Genomic DNA, 9,764 nt, shown 5'->3' with positions numbered 1-9,764 from the left:
TTCTTCTCCGCTAACCGCTATATTGACAATAGGGCATTCTAAATTATTTCAGGTACCTGTTTCCACTTTCCGATGGAACACTGTTTCTCGACAGTTGCCACGCGGTGTCTGGTTCGTGGTTCCGTGTGCTGTTGCAACTTTCGAACTATGTACGAGAATGATATTGATTGCATGAACGGGTATCCTGCCATATTTAATGCAGAACATTTTATTTATCGCACTTTTATTCGGTTTTGCTTCTAGTGCTGAAAGCAGTTCAGTAGTGATGAACAACCACAAAGTACACGAAGTTTACGTAACGACATCACCAAAATATCAAACACATTTCTTCACCTGATTTTATTCGTACGTTTATTAAGGACCCGACTGTCTAAAGTCGAAAACATTAATGAATACTTGCAGTACCTGTGGAGGCCCCAGCTCGAGTACATTGCACGCTATTTCCGATAACTTGGGAGGCCAACTCTCCACTGGCTGAAGATTGATATCACTATAACTTTGAACTCGGCTTCGTGCATCTTCGTGAAGTCTCGTGGGTGATCGACTTTACAGTACAATTACCACTTGTTATTACGTACTAAACTGTATTTATTATGAAGTTACGTACCACTGTGGGTTCGTGCACGATGTGACTCTCGCTCAATTTTTGGTTTCTGAAATTTGGACGTTGTGAAGTCTGATTGTATTCATACCGGAGACTAAGGCCAGTACATACGTTACGATCAGCACTTGCTTCTCTTAACGCACAATTCCGCACGGGTGAAATATTACTCCAGGGTGCCTACGACTACATGGTTAGTCGTAGCTCGTCCTGTATGCGCGAAGGGCGAGTTGACTCCGAGTAATAACTTTTAATAAAAACGCTCGTCGAGGAATGTCGTTTCTGATGAAAATCTCACAAGGAGAGCATGGCGGGGCTTTCGATAATGACACCTAATCGTGCCTGTTTTTGCTAGGTGAAATGAGTCATTCTGGGAGTAAGTAACAATGTCGCTCAGATTAAATACGGAATGGGCAACCACTGTTTAAGGAGGTAGGCTCGCTCCAAATGGTATTGAGAATATGAATTATGTCTTCAGAGTTGACAACGGGACGTAGGGAGCCGATTGGATGTGTGCAGTGGTTCCATGTTTTGTGAAGGTATTTTGTCACACATTTTCAGGGTGAATGGGAGAAGTGTCTGCTATCAGATCAGGAGGGGACTGCGTGTTGGGACATTGTGACTGGATTTTCAATGTAGAGGGAAGATCACGTATTTTCATTCTTGGGTTATATGGTTATTTTATTTTGTAATACGTTTCTGGTAACTATTTTCTTTGGCTTGGTATAGGACACGCTTTACAAGATGTCTACCTTGGTTAATGAGGATGGCATGGATAATTAGATAACCAGTAGTTGATGGATGGGCGTTATTGACGTGAAAAGCTTTCCAAATCTGTAACTCAAATTGGAATCAGATTCCTTCTGAAGCTCCTCGTCTTGATTCACCCCTTGATCTGAGCAGTGAATATCGGCGGAAGGCGTGGGGTCTTAGAAAGGCAGAAGCTCTTCACTAGTTCAAATATGGTTTGACCATAAGCGTTCTTTATCAGGCACGATATTGTACCCTTGGATTCCTACGAACTCTTAATTGTCTTCCGCAATCGTATACAGGGAGAACTGTAGTTCTCAGAGTCACGGAGCACTTTCGACATTACAAAGTCATTGTCAGAGGTGCGAAAAGCTGTAAGTCACAGAGAAAAATTGCTAAGACACACTTGGTATTGAACCCTGGGGTTTTGGATGAAGGTATCAGCTCGAAGTATGTATACAGCTTTGTTGGCACACACTTAAGTATTATTTTCGTGTTGCTGGCATACGTTATTTCAAAATTTCCGTTTTATTGACAAACTCACTCATTTCGTGGACGGAGGGACAAGACAGCAGTATGAGTCATGGCCAGTGAGGAAGCCGGTGCAGTGATTAATCGCCTCTGTTTAGGGCGAGGTTAAAAATTAGAGACATAATCTGGGTGCGGGATGATCCAGATAATCGCCACCTAACGACCGCTCACACCGTAACCGAAATGAGTGGGTCGGCCGGGCGGAAATGGACAATTACCGCGGTTCCTCTCACATTTCTGGTCGTAACCGATACTGTCATTGCAGCAGCGGGCGCTGCTTGGTATTCCTGACGATCCGTCCACGGAGTGTGAAATTATGCTAAGTATAGTTCGAGCTGTTTAATTCGGTGCCATTTAGCGAGTGCGCGTTATAAAGAGAAGAGCACGGCCCAGACATAATGGCAAACGTGTGTTGGAGCTGCCGCGCGCATGGTTGGTCCCTTATATGGCGGGTGCCTCTGGGAACAGGGAGTGCGACAAGCCCTCGGCTTCCGTTCCCAGCTACGCGGAATGGTGTTGACAAGAACAGCGGTCAAGGGCCGTTTGTTTATGGGAACAGCTGTCCCCCACGGGGGAAGCAAGCCGGCCATCGCAGATATGAATGATGGGCTGACACCCTCACCTGTACACATATTACAGAAAGCTAATTCCAGAAACCAGGCAGGTATATTCGCGGAGCTGTAAGTTCTGACAGAAAATTCACGCTGCTAACCGCACCATCGTTAACGGGAAGACACTGTACATAGCACTGCATAAGTGAGTATTTGCAAGTGGCGTCCAAGGAGTTGCAATACGCCTACTTTACAAGGGTCTATCAAATGACTACTGGAAGCAATGTTACCTCTCGATTTACTATCAACGTACTGGGTGAATACCGGATGTTGTCAGGTTACTTATTGTTTTGTCATCCCGTCCCAAACTCAGTCTCACTAGTCGACTTCAAACGTCATTGGCACTATCGATAAGCAGCCAACGACTCCGGTAGACACTAACATCAGTAATACTCGATTATTCTCCCCGTGACCATCTTCGTATCCCGTACGTGGCGATATCCATAAGTAGCAATTTAGTTGGTGTAAATAACTGTAAGTTGTAGAGTAGATACGTATTTATGTCACTGATATGCTTGCTGAAGTGGTTTCGTAGACAGACCAACTACCTGCCTGCACTATATCGAGGTACTCTCCACAGCCGTGCTAAGAGTCCGAGTAAACTTAGTATTTGTAATATTGTATAACAATAACCGTAAATGTAGAAACCACTAGTGTAATTTAAGAAAAGTCGCTAATGATTAGCGAAGTAGCATGGCCTTTCGTAGTTCGAGGTACATAATAAATGTAAAAGGAAAATGTTTCAGTTTCCCACTTAATTGCAACATAGCCTCGTCCCTTAACACTAGACGTTAAAAGAAATTATTTTCTTCCATATCCTCGCCCAGAAAGAAATCATAGGTGCGTGTTGTTATTTCTCACTGTCATAAAGGGATTGTAGCAAATGAATCGTCGCTGCAAAACATTCCTGATAGACACATGATACGGCGACGAGTGGACGTCTACGGACTACATGCAAAACTCTGCTGAATGTCCTCTACATTATGAAGGAGCACGAGGGAGCGACTAGTGGAATTACGCGTGGTAAACAATCAGTTTCCTGAAAATGCTGGAGGCATCCACGGTTGCTTTTAAGTTCTACGAGGTGTAGTTTCGTACTCTCGCCGAAAATCACGCAGCACAATTAGTTATATAGTTAATTCCATGTTCCATACATCATTTGAACCAGTTCTTGTATCGAAACAATGAGGAACGAATCGGTTTACACGTATTCCTGACGGGTTTTAATATTAATGAAGACATCATTTTGTAGTCTTACTGATGCTACTCGACCTAAAATTTAGTTGTTTTTAATTTTTTGACGCTGGCTATCGATTTTTAAGTAGATGTTCGTCCGTGGAATAGGATTTCTCCAGGAGAAATTATTTTAGATTAGATTTAAAATTTGCTTTGTTACGTGTCAGACGTTTTGTGATATTGGGCAAATGATCAAAAATATTTGTTTCTGCATATTTACCTCCTTTCTGAGCCACCGACAGTTTTAATAATCGATAAAATATGATATTTTTATCGTATAGTTTTGTAAGTTTTGAAAACCACTGTTGTACCCAAATTGTGATGGATTTCTTATGATAGACTTCATTACGGAATATACGTACTGTGTTGATGGAGTTATAACGCTTAACTCCTTGAAGAGATACCTATATGACGGCCGTGGGTGAACACCACATATTCTTATTACTGTTGGCTTTCAGAGTGAAGAGTTACATCAAAAAAATTATTCTATAAGACATTACTGAATGCAAATGTGCAAAATAACTCAGAAGGTGATCTGTTTTTTTCCAACCTAGCAATGGTATAGATAGAAAAATAGCCGACCTTAATTGTTTGAGCTCCTCAGTAATATGCTTCTTCCAGTTCAAGTTTTCATCAACATGTAGATCTAAAAATGTGGAGCATTCTTCCCTGTTTACAGGTACCACCTTATGTGGTACATCAGTTGCTGCCATCAGTATTTGTATGGGACAGAACGGAATACAGTGTTTTCCCAAAATTAATGGAAAGTCCATTTTCAGGGAACATTAAAACAATCATCTTAGATATTCTGTTGTTTTTCTTAATCCAGTCTCGATACTTTTTAGCCTGACTGGCTATTATGGTGACAAGAAGAACTTCTAGTTTCGACGCGCAAGTTAAAAGTTTAGGTTACGTTTCTGTCTTCATTTATGTGGAAGACCAACGGAAAAATGCTCCTATTGGAGCACAAAAGATACGAATTTGTTCCTACTTATTTAAAAGATTTTTAGTGGGGTACCAGCTGCCTCATTCTGCGTTCCTCAGCACCTTTAAAAATTTTCCCAAAAGTTTTGGGATGCTAATATATATCAATTTAACAAGCAAATCAACTCTTACTCTCACATGTTCCCTGAAATATGACTCTCTCGCACTCACTAGTCCAGCGTTATAAATCACTCATACCATTCACTCCCACTTGCTCTTTCTCACTTACTCATACAGCCCAACTCATTGTCATTACCTGTTTGTATGCCTCCCTGTCATTGTCTCCTGTGTCATAGCCACACTGCCCTTCGTTCTATCCTGCTGCTACACTGTCTCACTGTCATTGTCTCCTCTTATTCTCTCTCTTACTGCTACTATCTCGTTCCTTCCTTTCTTCCTACTGCTACTCTCTCTTCCACTATCACTATCTCTCTCTTCCTCTTTGTCATTTTCGTATACGCTGTTTCTCATTATCAATGGCTCTCACCCACTTCCACTTTCTCTTCCCCTTTACTCCTCTCCATCTGGCACTGTCTCCTTCATTCTTTTCCTAGCTCTATTCTGTCATCGTACTACGTTCCACTGGAACTGCATCTCTCTCTCTCTCTCTCTCTCTCTCTCTCTCTCTCTCTCTCTCTCTCTCTCGCTCGCTCGCTCGCTCGCGCTTTCAGTGTAACACAACCAGTGTCTACTGTCTCTCATTATTTATTACTTTTCCGTGTCTCTGCAACTGCCACTGTCTCCTTCTCTCATTGCATAGAAAGTGCGATTATGTTAGAATGCCAAAATTTTGGGAAAAATTTATAAAGGTGCTGAGGGAGTAGAACGAGGCAGCTGGTACCCCACTTTTGTCAGTCTTTTAAATAAGAAGGAACATGTTCACATTTTTTGTCCTCCGATAGGAGCATTTTCCGCTGGTTCCCTTCTTTTCCTGCTGCAGCAGGACATCAACTCACGTGAAAAGAAATTCATTGGCTAGTAAAATTTAGATAGTTTACTTATGTGAAACTGAAATAACGCAAAAGTAATTTTACACCTGAGACCAGTTTTTACGTGCAACAAATTTTTGCATGTGCTACAGTACTACAACTTGGGGTTCCCAGTTGATGAGGGAGACACTTTACAGAATATTATTCCAACGGCTTTGCCGCAGTGGTAACACCGGTTCCCGTCAGATCACCGAAGTTAAGCGCTGTCGGGCTGGGCTAGCACTTGGATGGGTGACCATCCGGTCTGCCGAGCGCTGTTGGCAAGCGGGGTGCACTCAGCCCTTGTGAGGCAAACTGAGGAGCTACTTGACTGAGGAGTAGCGGCTCCGGTCTCGGAAATTGACATACGGCCGGGAGAGCGGTGTGCTGACCACATGCCCCTCCATATCCGCATCCAGTGACGCCTATGGGCTGAGGATGACACGGCGGCCGGTCGGTACCGTTGGGCCTTCATGTCCTGTTCGGGATGAGTTTAGTTTACAGAGTATTTGTCGGTGCTTTATAAACTATGTTTGCGCCTCGGACCAGACTTGAAGTGCGTATTTTATGTGTACAATTAGGGTAACTTTGAGACTCCGTATCTCGGAAACAGATAAAGGTAAGAAGAAAATTTTCAAGACTGTTTGAGATCGGGATCTTAGAAACTCATCTTAAATATTATAGCTTGCTCGGCGTAGCCGTCTTGGAATCCTCGGCTGAGTTTTACTTCGCTGGTGAAGGGGGAAACATAGTTAAAAAACCATTTTTGTCGGATTTTCCGAGGAACCGCCCGTGAACTAATGGTGCCTCCATAAGTCCTGTCAAGCCCACCACATCAAATGAAACGAGGAATCGGCCGATTTGCTGTATTTGCCCCCAAGTAGGAGGAAGTATGTAGTATTCGTAATTTGCCCCCTACTATAGGACAATGACACCAAGGCGATCCTTCTGTTTGGTATACAAATCTTTCTAGCCCAAGGGCTATACAAAACACTTGACCGTACATTTTTATCACCAATATAACCCGAGGTGTGAGCACCGGATAAATCTGTTTTTGTGTCCAGCGTTTTGGAACATATGAGGTAAACATACTGTCGCAAGCATATTGATGTATCCAGAATGAGATTTTCGCTCTACAGCGGAGTGTGCGCTGATATGAAACTTCCTGGCAGATTAAAACTGTGTGCCGCACCGTGACTCGAACTCGGGACCTTTGCCTTTCGCGGGCAAGTGCTCTACCAACTCTTTTTTTTTTTAAATACTTATCGTTGTGTTGGCCGTTGCGGACGTCGCAAGACACCCTGTTCAAGTTCGCTGTTTGATCCTTCCACTCAGTTTTTTATTACAGAGGCCAACCGGCTCTCTGACCGAACACGCTGAGCTGCCGTGCCGGCGTCCAACTGAGCTACCCAAGCACGACTCACGCTCCGTCCTCGCAGCTTCACTTCTGCCAGTACCTCGTCTCCTACCTTCCAAACTTTACAGAAGCTCTCCTGCGTGAGTCGTCCTTGGGTAGCTCAGTTGGTAGAGCACTTGCCCGCGAGAAGCAAAGACCCTGAGTTCGAGTCTCTGTCCGGCACACATTTTTAATCTGCCAGGATATTTCATATCGATGTAGTCGTGTGGAATGGAATAAACGTTAGCGACCACCCTGCATTACGAACAGAACTTCCGCGAGATCGCAGAAGCGCGCCGGGCCGGCCTTGGCAGCGGCCGGCGCCAGTGGGGCAGATACTGCGCCGAGCCGGCGATAGATAGGCAGTCAGTCGGCGCCACGCAGCCAGTCGCCGCTATCTGCTGCGGTTTTTCGCGGAACGAGGTGGCAGGCAGGCAGGCTAGCTAGGCGTAGCGCCACGCCTGAGGCCGCGCCGAGCCGACCGGTTGTCGGTTGTTTGGTGCTGCTGTGTTGTTGTGCTCTGCGCAGTGGCGCCCAGATAGGCGGCCGGCGCCGTCAGCAGAGCGGCTTCCGCCGCCCACGCGCCGCACCTGCTGCGCCCGGGCGGCCGCTGCTCTGGATAACAGCAGCAGCCCGCTGCACTAACAGACAACTCACTCCACTAACCGCACGCAAATTACACGTCCGCAACACTCATGTCCACTTCCAGGCGCGCACATTGCAAGCACCTTCTGATTTGTCGTTCGCGCAAGAGGCATCACGCTTCTCCCGGTGCAGGCAGAGTGTTTTGCGTCCTTCTTCTACACTGAAAACAGAGAGAAACTGGTACACCTGCCTAATATCGTTCAAATGGTTCAAATCGCTCTGAGCACTATGGGACTTAACAGCTGAGGTCATCAGTCCCCTAGATCTTAGAACTACTTGAACCTAACTAAACTAAGGACATCACACACATCCATGCCCGAGGCAGGATTCAAACCTGCGACCGTAGCAGTCGCGCGGTTACGGACTGAAGCGCCTAGGACCGCTCGGCCACCGCGGCCGGCCCTAATATCGTGCAGGGCCCCACAACCATGCAGAAGTGCCGCAACACATCGTGGCATGGACTCGACAAATGTCCGATGTAGTGCTGGAGGCAATTGATGTCATGAATCCTGCGGGGCTGTCCATGAATCTGTAAGGGTACGACGGGGTGGAGATCTCTTCTGAACAGCACGTTGCAACGCATCCCAAATATGCTCAATAAAGTTCATGTCTGGGGAGTTTGGCGGCAGCGGAAGCGTTTAAACTAAGAAGTGTGTTCCTGGAGCCACCCTGTAGCAATTTTGGACATGCGGGGTGTCGTAGTGTCCTGCTGGAATTGCCCAAGTCCATTGTCTAATGGACGTGAATGGATGCAGGTGATCAGACAAAATGCTTACGCACGTGTCACCTGTCAGATTCCTATGTAGACGAGTCTGGGGTCCCGTATCACACCAACTGCACACGCCCCACACCATTAAAGAGCCTCCGCCACCTTGAACAGTCCCCTGCTGACTTTCAAGGTCCATGGAGTCATGAAGTTGTCTCCATACCCGTACACGTCCATCCGCTCGATAAAATTCGAAACGATGATATTTCGAAGCTGACACTTGCTGATAGCCGAGCATTGATATCTGCAGCACTTTCTGGAAGGGTTGCTCTTCTTTCGCGTTGAACGATTCTCTTCAGTCGTCGTTGGCCCCATTCTTGCAGGATCTTTTTCCGGACGCAGCGATATCGGAGATTTGTTTTACAGGATTCCTGATATTCACGGTACACTCGTGAAAAGGCCGTACGGGGAGATCCCCACTTCATCGCTACTTTGGAGATCGTATGTTCCATTGCTTGTGCGCCGACTATAACACCACTTTCAGAGTCACTTAAATCTTGATAAACTGCCATTGTAACACCAGTCTGCGACATACACTTGTTGTCTTATATAGGCGTTGCTGAGAGAAGCGCCGTATACTGCCTGTTTACACATCTCTGTATTTGAATACGCATGTTGTTGTTGTTGTTGTTGTTGTTGTTGTTGTGGTCTTCAGTCCTGAGACTGGTTTGATGCAGCTCTCCATGCTACCCTATCCTGTGCAAGCTTCTTCATCTCCCAGCACTTAGTCCAACCTACATTCTTTTGAATCTCCTTAGTGTATTCATCTCTTGGTCTCCCGCTACGATTTTTACCCTCTACGCTGCCCTCCAATGCTAAATTTGTGATCCCTTGATGCCTCAGAACATGTCCTACTAACCAGTCCCTTATTTTTGTCAAGTTGTGCCACAAACTCCTCTTCTCCCCAATTCTATTCAATACTTCACCATTAGTTATGTGATCTACCCATCTAATCTTCAGCATTCTTCTGTAGCACCACATTTCTAAAGCTTCTATTCTCTTCTTCTCCAAACTATTTATCGTCCATGTTTCACTTCCATACATGGCTACACTCCATACAAATACTTTCAGAAACGACTTCCTGACAATTAAATCTATACTCGATGTTAACAAAATTCTCTTCTTCAGAAACGCTTGCCTTGCAATTGCCAGTCTACATTTTATATCTTCTCTATTTAGACCATCATCAGTTATTTTGCTCCCCAAATAGCATAACTCCTTTACTACTATAAGTGTCTCATTTCCTAATCTAATTCTCTCAGCATCACCCGACTTA

The 9,764-nt window shown here is 45.1% G+C and overlaps 1 pseudogene; it reads left to right on the top strand.

Annotated features, from left to right (window-relative positions):
- The first annotated feature begins 5,847 nt into the window (after positions 1–5,847).
- LOC126413704 (5S ribosomal RNA) lies at positions 5,848–5,965 on the top strand (annotated as a pseudogene).
- Positions 5,966–9,764: the final 3,799 nt, after the last annotated feature.

This window comes from Schistocerca serialis, chromosome 7, assembly GCF_023864345.2.
Source record: "Schistocerca serialis cubense isolate TAMUIC-IGC-003099 chromosome 7, iqSchSeri2.2, whole genome shotgun sequence".
NCBI lineage: Eukaryota > Metazoa > Arthropoda > Insecta > Orthoptera > Acrididae > Schistocerca > Schistocerca serialis.
Note: the sequence above shows the minus strand (reverse complement) of the source record. Positions and strands in the feature narration are given on the sequence as shown.